Raw genomic sequence first — 12,025 nt, 5'->3', positions numbered from 1 at the left:
ACATTTTTGTTCAGTTTTACTGATATAGTTCAGCCCACATGGATAAATTATTCGATAAACTACAAAAGTTGAATCACAAAGTAATGTCATATTTTAAACATTTTACCTGTATGGGGGTGTGCAAATGTATCCCCAGTTAATACTGGCACTTAATGCATGTACATTTAAAGCAGTCTAATTTAGTTCTGCGCAGAAAGTATTGTTTCACTGCACTTTAGTTGAAATTTCAGTTTTTATTAAAATGTCTCTGAGATTACGGCCTCTGGTATAACAAGGCAATAAATTATAATCAGACACATGAACTGCCTCATCTGAGTGCACTAAACCAAACCTTTTTAGCCATTTTGTTGATAATATATGAAGCAGAATGGTATTTATTAACCCATGGAAATTTTGCTAGATCTTCTTCTACAGTCTGGTTTCTGCAGTAATGTTTGTCTTTCCAGAGCTAATACTTTATTTTTACATGTATACAGGTTATTTCTATCATATCCCCTTTGTAGATTTTTTTTTTATTAATGAGTCAATTTGTAGTTCCGCTGTGCCTATATCACTATTTATTCGTCTAATCCGAATCAACTGGGAATATTGTAAGCCATTGATAAGGCTCCCAGGGTGACAACTTTGAGCTTTCAAAAATGTGTTGCGATCGGTAGGTTTGGAATATACGGTGGTTTTAATATGCTTATCTAGAATTACAAGGTTTACATCAAGAAAATCAATATTATTACAACTAAATTGATATGTGAATTTCACTAGGCTGTCTGAGCTATTATGATCATCTGTCAGATCACAAAGAATTTGTTTATCTCCACACGAAACAATTAAGAGATCAAATATGAATCTACTAAACAGTAAAATTTGATCAACCATTTTCTTATTTGCAAAAAAATATTTGATGTTCAACTGCAAACATGAATATATTTGCATATGACGGAGCCACAGCAGAACCCATAGCGCAGCCTTGAGTCTGAAGAAAAAAATGGTCATCATACACAAAATAATTATTATTCAAAAGCAAATCAAATAAATAAAGTATAATCTCAATTTGTGTCATGTCATAATTACTTTCTTAATGTAAAAAAAAAAATTCTTAAGACATAAGGCTCATGGCATGCGGAATTATGGTATATAGATTGGTAACATCAACACTAAAGAACCAACATTCATCAGGAAGTTCTGATAGTGTACCCAGTTTATTCAACAATCTAGTTGTATCCAAAAGAAATGTAGTTTATTTTTTAATTAATGGTTGAAGTAGAGTCCAAAAATGTCACTTTAGGCTGAAATAAAGAGCCTTGGGCTGACACAATTGGGCGACCTGGAGGCGGGTCTAAGCCCTTATTTATTTTAGGGATAGTAGAGTTGGTACTCGAGGAAATTCTGGTAACAATATTTCTTTGATTTGTTCAGTAATAAGACCACAATCCACTGCTAATGTATTAGTTATGAGTATTAAACAGCTTTTTCTTACAGATGTTAGTTGGATCGCCACTAAGTTTCTTATAAACCAATGGTTCCGGTAATTGTCACACAATTTCTTTGTTATAGTCTGCTAAATCTTGGAAGTACAATGACGCCCCCTTATCAGCGGGGCGAATCATCGGGTTATTGTTGCGTGACAGATTGTTTAAGGCCTGCCGTTCCAATGGAGACAAATTAGGATGTGGTGGTGGTATTATTTTCATATTGTTTTTTACTTCCGGTTCCAATAAACTAGAAAAAGTTTTTATACTTGGATTGTGTGACTGAGGCTCAAACGATGATTTATTTTTAAATTTTTTAGCTGTTGTGGGATCGGGTTTGTAGTTAATGTTTTCTCATCCTTAATTCTTTTAACTTCAACTTGCATGTTAGTTCACGTTTCCCAATATTCCATGTAAATTCATCAAAATTTGTGTTGGGTACAAATGATAGTCCTTTAGATAATAAACTATATTCACTATCGGACAGATCGTAGGAGGAGAGGTTAAAAATGACGTCTTTCTGGATAGTGGTGGACGTCTCACCCATCCCCTGTCTCTTATACTGTTGCCCCCTTCTCATGAATTACAAAGAGAAAGGTCTATTTGCGCTAATACGACACCATTTATTATTAAATAAAAATAGAATAATCGGGGGGTCTGATGTTCACTAAAAAATATATATACATTTATTAGTATATTTTATATGCAATGTATATTTATTGACTAGAATATGACTAGCCATAATGTAAACATTAATAATTAGACATGTAACACATACATAAATACCAACAAATACCGCATATAAAAAAATACGTACAACCAATACATTCGTTGTACGTATTTTTTTTTATATGCGGTATTTATGTGTTATATGTCTAAATATTAATGTTTACGTTATGGCTAGTCATATTCTAATCTAGTCAGTATCAACTAGTTCCCAGATCTGCCGGCCATCCACTTGTACCATCATACAGAACAGGGTGGTTTCTGCCGGAGAGATGGTCTCAGCAGCCATGATGACCATAGATTGGGTTACTTTCCCAGCGCTGCAATCCATCGTTTCATCCTGTTTTGGACAGTGCCACCGCATATGACAGGACTCACCGCAGTTGAAACACACCACAGAAAACAGGGTTTTGTCCTTAGCAACGGGTACCAGGGTTCTGGGCTTCGGGCACTGGTTGCCACCCTTGCTTAGTTTTGGTTAATTTTCCGAAGGTAGAATGCCACTCAACCACCACAGCTAACTCCTCAAATGTCTGGGGGTCAGCTTGCAGGGCCCAATGTTGTATCCCATGGTCTAATAACCGTATAGTTTAAGGCAACAATTTCTACTATGCATAGTGCTGCATGATTTTCTGGCTGTAACCACCCTTTCACGCTTAGCCAGTTGAACTCTGGGAGGCACAGAGGGGTTCAGCCGCCAATCATGGAACTCCTGAGCTTTACTGGGGCCGATCACCACAACCCTGCTAAGAATGGCCAGCTTTAGATGAGGATACGAGCTAGACTTCGCTACTGTCAGGTCAGTATAGGCTCGCTGTGATTCCCCTGTGAGACAGGGAGCTAACCGGGCAGCCCATTCCTCCTCTGGCCACTTTAATCGGGCGGCAGTACGTTCAAAAGTGCACAAGAATGCCTCAATATCACTTGTAGCTGTGCAAAACTTCACGTTCCTGCCACCTTTTCTTATTTCCCTCAGCTTCATGCAGTAGCTGGATTTGTGTTTGCTGCTCGGTAGCCAGCTCAAAGCCCGATACACAGGAATTAGTAACTGCTGTACAGAGTGCGCACTCACCAACAGCTCTCATACACAGTGCCAACAACTTAGCTGACAAAGCCTCTGGCAAAACGCAAGTCAGCCAGCCAGATAGGGGGGGTACCTCAATGCGCACTGCGGACCCCCACACCGCAAACCTATTCTTTGGGAGAGATCAGCTACAGGAATCTTTTACTTTATCTTCTCGCTGCTCTCTCAGTTGCCGGTCACCTAATTCCCAGCGCTACTTCGTGCATCAGGAATGTCAGAGTGTCCAGGCACTAACAGCAGAAGCAGTCTACACTGTTCTCTATGTGCCAGTGACTCTCATTCTTCCTCCTATACTCAGTAAGACATTGGAAAGTAGATCCCTGACCTATAAGTGCACAGCCTCTGATTTTCATATCTGATAGATTAAAAAGGTTTGTATCGTATTCTCCCGGGTAGAATGGAGGTACGCCTCTATTATATATCCATTGAGATAACTAATTGGGATGGGTTCCTGGGGAACAGCCGTTTAATATATTGTGTATTTTGCACCTTTGTTTATTGTTGTATTCTCTTCTTTATTTTTGCCTTTGTCACACATGAGGGTCCCTCCCTGATGCACTTTGTTTCATGTCTCTCAGTGTTTGCCTGTGTAAGCCCACTACTGCCAAAGGTACACATACATTGCAGATGCTTGCTGATTGCTATTGCATGTATATACTTTTGTGTTACCTGTGTATCAGGATAGTGCATATAAGGACTATCACCAATTTGGGCTTATTATACTTGTTGTGATGTACATAACATAATATGTTATTATAGCAAACTGCTGATATGTGCAAATGAGTCTGTTCTTTTCTAGTATATAATTGCAGTGCATACGGGACCAATTGTGATATCTCTCATTTGTACAGTGGCTTAGCTGAGTGTAACCTGTTGTGGGTGTGTGACATGTGATATCTCTCATTTGTACAGTGGCTTAGCTGAGTGTAACTTGTTGTGGGTGTGTGACATGTGATATCTCTCATTTGTACAGTGGCTTAGCTGAGCGTAACCTGTTGTGGGTGTGACATGTGATATCTCTCATTTGTACAGCGGCTTAGCTGAGTGTTACCTGTTGTGGGTGTGACGTGTGATATCTCTCATTTGTTCAGCGGCTTAGCTGAGCGTAACCTGTTGTGGGTGTGTGACATGTGATATCTCTCATTTGTACAGTGGCTTAGCTGACCGTAACCTGTTGTGGGTGTGTGACATGTGATATCTCTCATTTGTACAGCGGCTTAGCTGAGCGTAACCTGTTGTGTGGGTGTGTGACGTGTGATATCTCTAATTTGTACAGCGGCTTAGCTGAGCGTTACCTGTTTGTGGGTGTGTGACGTGATATTTCTCATTTGTATAGCGGCTTAGGTGAGTGTAACCTGTTGTGGGTGTGATATCTCATTTGTACAGCGGCTTAGCTGAGTGTAACCTGTTGTGGGTGTGTGACGTGATTACTCTGATTTATTTATGTATTATATACTTACAACTTACAATGTAACAAGAAGGTTTTGACTGTTTGCATAAACATACTGTATCTATACATATACTACTGCTGATAGTAACCCCGCCGCACATGGTCTACACCGGTATATCATATCCTTAATAGACACTAATAGTGGCATTATCAGTATGTGACTAATTCATCTATAATCCAGTGCATAGATGCAGATATTATCATTAATATGTGTTCTGTGCGCACTAATCTCTGTTGTTAACATGTGTCATGCCGTAATTTTATTTTATACCAATAAAAGGTATGTATTAATATATAAACCTTCCCCTTCACTTTCCCCTTACCAAAGGAGTTATTTTCTATTCTCTCTCCCTTATATACAGTATATACACTAGTGAGCACCTCCTTACACCCACCCAACCCAAGTCTGTGTGATATTTTGAACCATATCTCCTGTGCAATGATCTCATCTTCCCCTTCCCTACATGTATATAGATTATCTCCAAGCACTACTGTCCCCGGCCAATCAAATTCTTTTAGGCGTGACCCTGGTAATCAAGACCCAGGTCGCACCTCTCAGACTTTAGCTGGGTCTTTGACCTGGGTTGTAAGTCCCGGAAGAAACCGATAAGGACCATGGTTGCAGACCCAGGACTGTCAACCATGGTCAGATCTTTCACACATATGCCAGACCTAGGTCAATGTGCATTCACATGCAAACAATTGGGTTTTTGCCTGTGTGAAATGGTTATTAGACATTTGAACAATGGAGAGGGTTTGTGAGAATAAGACAAGAATGCCTCCCCTATAAGTCTACTTACCTCAACTTTACCTGTCCCCCCTTCCACGCGGGAGAGTTCCTGGGGTAGAGATACAGGAGGCTACAGGGGAGGGGGGAAGCTTGTGTCATTATGGCATATGGCAACAGCTTGTCATTGCCTTTCTCATCCTCTTCCCTCCAGCATACAGATGTAGTCATTACTAATTCTTCTTTCCATTATTCCCTCAGGAGAGTGAGATTCAGCTCTAGATGTCTACTACTTTGTATAGGATGTTACCTTTATCGGCAGACCGCATATGCCGCACCCTGTATATAAACCTTGGCAGGGGAGTCGTTATACCCCCTCACATATCAATGTACGGTTCCCTCTCCCCTATATAAAAATACCACTTATCAGTGTGTACTGGGAGCTGTTATTCCCCTCATATATCACTGTACAGTCCCCTCTCCCCTATATAATACCACATATCAGTGTGTTCTGGAAGATGTTATCCCCCCTCATATCACTATACGGTCCCCTCTCTTCTATATAATAATAATACCACATATCAGTGTGTGCTGGGAGCTGTGTTATTCCCCCTCATATATCACTGTACAGTCCCCTCTCCCCTATATAATAATAATACCACATAACAGTGTGTACTGGGAGCTGTGTTATTTCCCCTTATATATCACTGTACAGTCCCCTCTCCCCTATATAATAATAATAATACCACATATCTGTGTGCTGGGAGCTGTGTTATTTCCCCTCATATATCACTGTACGGTCCCTTCCCCCCTATATAATAATAATACCACATATCAGTGTGTTCTGGGAGCTGTATTATTCCCCCTCATATATCACTGTACGGTCCCCTCTCACTATATAATAATATCACATATCAGTGTGTGCTGGGAGCTGAGTTATTCCCTCTGATATATCACTGTATGGTTCCCTCTCCCTATATAATAATAATACCACATATGAGTGTGTGCTGGGAGCTGTTATTCCCCTCATATATCACTGTACAGTCCCCTCTCCCCTATATAATACCACATATCAGTGTGTTCTGGAAGATGTTATCCCCCCTTATATCACTATACGGTCCCCTCTCTTCTATATAATAATAATACCACATATCAGTGTGTGCTGGGAGCTGTGTTATTCCCCCTCATATATCACTGTACAGTCCCCTCTCCCCTATATAATAATAATACCACACAACAGTGTACTGGGAGCTGTGTTATTTCCCCTCATATATCACTGTACAGTCCCCTCTCCCCTATATAATAATAATACCACCACATATCTGTGTGCTGGGAGCTGTGTTATTTCCCCTCATATATCACTGTACGGTCCCTTCCCCCTATATAATAATAATACCACATATCAGTGTGTTCTGGGAGCTGTATTATTCCCCCTCATATATCACTGTACGGTCCCCTCTCACTATATAATAATATCACATATCAGTGTGTGCTGGGAGCTGAGTTATTCCCTCTGATATATCACTGTATGGTTCCCTCTCACTATATAATAATAATACCACATATCAGTGTGTGCTGGGAGCTGAGTTATTCCCTCTGATATATCACTGTATGGTTCCCTCTCACTATATAATAATAATACCACATATCAGTGTGTGCCGGGAGCTGTGTTATTTCCCCTCATATATCACTGCACAGTACACTCTCACTATATAATAATAATACCACATATCAGTGTGTGCGGGGAGCTGTGTTATTCCCCCTCATATATCACTGTATGGTTCCCTCTCCCCTATACAATAATAACATATATCAGTGTGTGCTGGGAGCTGTGTTATCCTCCTCATATCACTGTACAATCCCCTCCCTCTATATAATAATACCACATATCAGTGTATACTGGCAGCTGTTATTCCCCCTCATATATCACTGTACAGTCCCCTCTCCCTATATAATAATAATACCACATATCAGTGTGTGCTGGGAGCTGTGTTATTCCCCCTCATATGTCACAGTACGGTCCCATCTCCCCTATATAATAATATCACATATCAGTGTGTGCTGGGAGCTGTTATTCCCCCTCATATGTCACAGTACGGTCCGATCTCCCCTATATAATAATAATACCACATATCAGTGTGTGCTGGGAGCTGTGTTATTCCCCCTCATATGTCACAGTACGGTCCCATCTCCCCTATATAATAATACCACATATCAGTGTGTGCTGGGAGCTGTGTTATTCCCCCTCATATGTCACTGTACGGTCCCATCTCCCCTATATTATAAATAATATCACATAGTGTGTGCTGGGAGCTGTGTCATATCATATCACACATATCACTGTACAGTCCCCTCTCCCCCTATATAATAAAAATAATACCACACATCAGTCGTATTAAATTCACTACCCCAGTATCGAAGTTGGGAATAACTTGTACACTAGACAAAAGGTAAATCTAAATCATTTTCTTTATAGGTTTCTATATCAGGGAATTACAAGTCAGCAGTCATTAGCATATAGATATCACCCAGTCAGCAGCAGTGACATGTATGTCTGAGCTTCAATTCTGAAAGCTTATTATCTCATTACAACAGTCACTTTATATATAGCTCATTACAATATTCATAACTAACCAGTGCCAACATGTAATCTGTGTCCTCAATCTTCATCTTGGAGAATGTAAAGTGACATTACCCAATTCCTATTGCTTGTATGCAAATGTCCTATGCTGTAACTCAATGTCCAAAGGTCCAGAGTATTCTTGGATCCCAGAAATGACTCATACATCATACAGGGGATGGGCTCTCAGCTAATACCATGCCAGTATGGTTTGGCTCCTCTCCACAATATCAGGAAATGAAGTCACATGGTCATACAGGGCTGGTTATCTCACACGCCGGATCTTACACAGCAGGATGGTCATTGTGATTGTGCTTAGTCATTGGTGTGACCCACCAGAGCAGCTCTTATCTATGGGCTCTCAGATGGTAACACAGGGCTGGTTATCTCACACTTGGGATCTTGTACAGCAGGGTGGTCATTGTGACTGTGCTTAGTCATTGGTGTGACCCACCAGGACAGCTCAAATCTATGAGCTCTCATACAGCCACAGGTTTATATGAGTCTCCGATACATGATTTATATATCACTCTGCTTATTGGCATCTTGTCATCTTGGAAGTGTAAAATACATAAATTTCTATAATGTGCATCTTCTATATGTTACGTTTTATTAACATTAATTCTAGATCAGATATATATGGTAATATTGCCTATCAATATTTGTATCACTTATAATAATTTCAAAGTTATTTTAATAGCATAATTCACTTCATACAAATGCTTTTGATCATAAGGAAAATTATATTTTCTCCATGACAGCCATCACAGAACATGTGCACCACCGAGAGGACAACTGTCACAATTCCAGCCTTACTAACAATTTAGAAAATCGTTCAGGTCAGTAAGTGTGGTAAATACTAACAAACAAGCGCCACACGCAGCTGTGTTACCCCACATGGACGTCAGACACGTCCGTGCAGAGTTTGGTTTTCTTACTTTTTACCAAACTCTTTATCTCATATATTTGTAGGTGTATAACAAAGCTTGTATTGTCCTTTCTGTGATTTCCTCACTACCAAATAATCTCCATCTCCTGACCCTGTACATTACTGGTGGTGCCACCACTGTGGGAGGTGACAGTGCAGGACATACTGAGGACAATCTGTACTGATCCTACTTATCCTGTGATGTCCCTGTATTATTCCTCCATTACTACGTACCCTACTCACATCTGTATTCTGCTGGGGATATCGGGAGCCTGATGCACCAAATGGACATTACTGTTAGTGGTTTATACCAGGACCAGCAGCTTCCTGTGTCCCTACACTAATTACATTATCTAATAATGTATAAATTACATAAGTGATCATCATTGTAATGTCCTTATCTTTTGGAATAGTATAAATAGTAGGTTACAGGGGATCTAATTAGAAAGAACCAGACATCAGACTGCTGTAAGGAGATTAGAGATCCATTTACCAGGAAACCCAACCAGAGAATACTGGATCCAGTGAGATAACATCAGAGGTTACAGATGTCATTATATCACCCATCTCACCCCGTCACTTACAGCCCAGTCATCACATGATGTCATAGTTTCCCACTTCCCATATTACATCCCAGCACATTGTCATGATGACAGATTAGTTATGTCCCTATATTACATCATGTGGTCTTGTTACTGCACAAATAGGCCAATAGCACAATAATAATCTAATACAGAGCTTCCCAAACTCTGCCATTACAGACCAGGGTTTAAGGATATCCATGGTGGAGTCCAAATGGTTAAATCAAACTGACAATAAGTGACCTGTGCTGAAGCGTCGATATCCTTAATACCCGGCCTGTAATAGCGAAGTTTGGAAAACTGATCTGTTAGAATAAGGAAACTGAAAGCCATTACATGAGGAACCTGTTGGAGCCCTATGCTGGTGACAACCGTGTGGGTTTATACTAAATTGTAATATATTAGTATATAGTGTGATAATTCAAATATCATTTACCGTTTGCCAAGCAGGGACAGCAATCTAGGCTATGATTGAATTCATGTTTGTTTTTAACATTTTCAATAACAATACAGTACTGCAAATATCACTGCAATTTCTATATTTTTCTAGATGCTCATACATTGTTTTTTTCCTGTGTGATGTTTCTGATGACTAATAAGAGCGGATTTCTTTATAAAACATTTCCCACACTCAGAGCATGGAAAACAAGAGTTATGGTAAAACTTACCTTTATTAACTCTCTTTCTTCAAAGTCCATAGGGAGACCTTGGGGTGTAGGTGGTACTTGAGGTCCAGGCACCAAACAGTTAAAGCTTTGCTCCCAGGATTCAACGGGCCTTCCCCCTATACCCTGCCCCCAAGCCACTTCAGTTAGTAACAAGACTAATGCTGGAGGAGAGGAGAAGGAAGATTGGTACACACTAGAATCATAATCTCACACAGAAAGAGACAAGAAACATGTGACCAGGAAACATAGCCCATAGAAGCCAGGTGCGTCAGAGCGGGTACCCTGTGGACTTCGAAGAAAGTCCACCATTGTTAAGTTTTACCATAGCTCGTTTTCTTCTTCAGGGTCCATAGGGCTCCACAGGGAGACCTTGGGGATGTCCCAAAGCAGTTATTCAAGGATGGTGATGCACCTGATTTGAGAGGAGAATCCAGCGTCCAAATGGAGGCATCCTAGAGGCAAATGTATTGAAGGCATAGAACCTAAGAAAGATGTGGACAGAGGACCACGTGGCCACCTTAAAAAGCTGTTCAGCTGGGGCTCCACATTGCGCTGCCGAGGGACTCAGAGCGAGTGGAACGGGCAATGACAGTAGCCGGTACAGGAAGGCCTGCCTGTGTGTAAGCCTGTGAGTTAGTCATGCAAAGCCATCTGGCCAATGTCTGTTTATTGGCTGGCCATCTCTTCTTGTGAACTCCATAGAGCACAAATAGGGACTCTGTTTTCCTCAGAGAACTGGTACAGTCCACGTCGATCCTGAGAGCACGGACCACATCGAAGGAGGCCTCACATGCTGGGAGGTCTGGTTAATGAAAGGCCGGGACTAGGATTTCCTTATTAATATGGAAAAGAGTAACCACCTTGGGTAGGAAGCCAGGTTGAGTTTGGAGAACTACTCTGTCCTGATGGAAGATTAAAAATGGGGAGCAGCGTGAGAGCGCCCCTTAATCTGCCACCCTTCAGGCGGACGCCATAGCCAAAAGTAAAAGAGTTTTCGCTGTGAGCCACTTGAGATCCGCATATTCCAAAGGTTCAAACGGAGTGCCCTGTAGGGTCTGAAGAACCACTGACAAATTCCACAGCGCCACAGGAGGGACAAAGGGAGGTTGTATGTGGAGGACACCTTGAAGGAAGGTATGGACATCCGGCAGTAAAGCAATTCTATGCTGGAACCAAATGGACAGAGCAGAGACATGCACCTTCAGTGAGGTAAGGTGGAGTCCAAGGTCCAAGCCTGCTTGGAGGAAGGCCAGGACTCTAGAAACACAAAACACCTGATGGTCATAGTTTCTGGCATCACATCACTGAAAGTATGTATGCCACTCTCTATGGTAAATCCAGGCAGAGGCCGGCTTATGCGCTCAGCATAGTCTTGACCACAGAGCAAGAAAACCCTTTAGACCTCAGGAGGGATGTCTCAAGAGCCACGCCATCAAAGACAGACAACCCAGGTGCGGGTGAAGACAAGGACCCTGAGACAACAAGTCTGGCCCCTGAGGTAGCAGGAACAAGGCATCTATGGAGAGGCTCTAAAGATCTGAGTGCCAATGTCGTCTGGGCCATGCTGGAGCCACCAACAGAACAGTGCCTCCATCTTGTTTGAACTTCCGAAGATCTCGAGGAAGAAGGGAGACTGGAGGGAATAGATATGCCAGATGGAAGGTCCACTTCACGGACAATGCATCTACCAAGGCTGCCTCGGCGTCCCTTTTTCTGGACCCATACACTGGCAGTTTGTGATTTTGTCTGGAGGCCATGAGGTCCACCTCTGGTAG

Source organism: Taudactylus pleione, unplaced genomic scaffold (genome assembly GCF_031769625.1).
Source record: "Taudactylus pleione unplaced genomic scaffold, aTauple2 ptg000224l, whole genome shotgun sequence".
NCBI lineage: Eukaryota > Metazoa > Chordata > Amphibia > Anura > Myobatrachidae > Taudactylus > Taudactylus pleione.
This window is presented reverse-complemented; position numbering follows the sequence as displayed.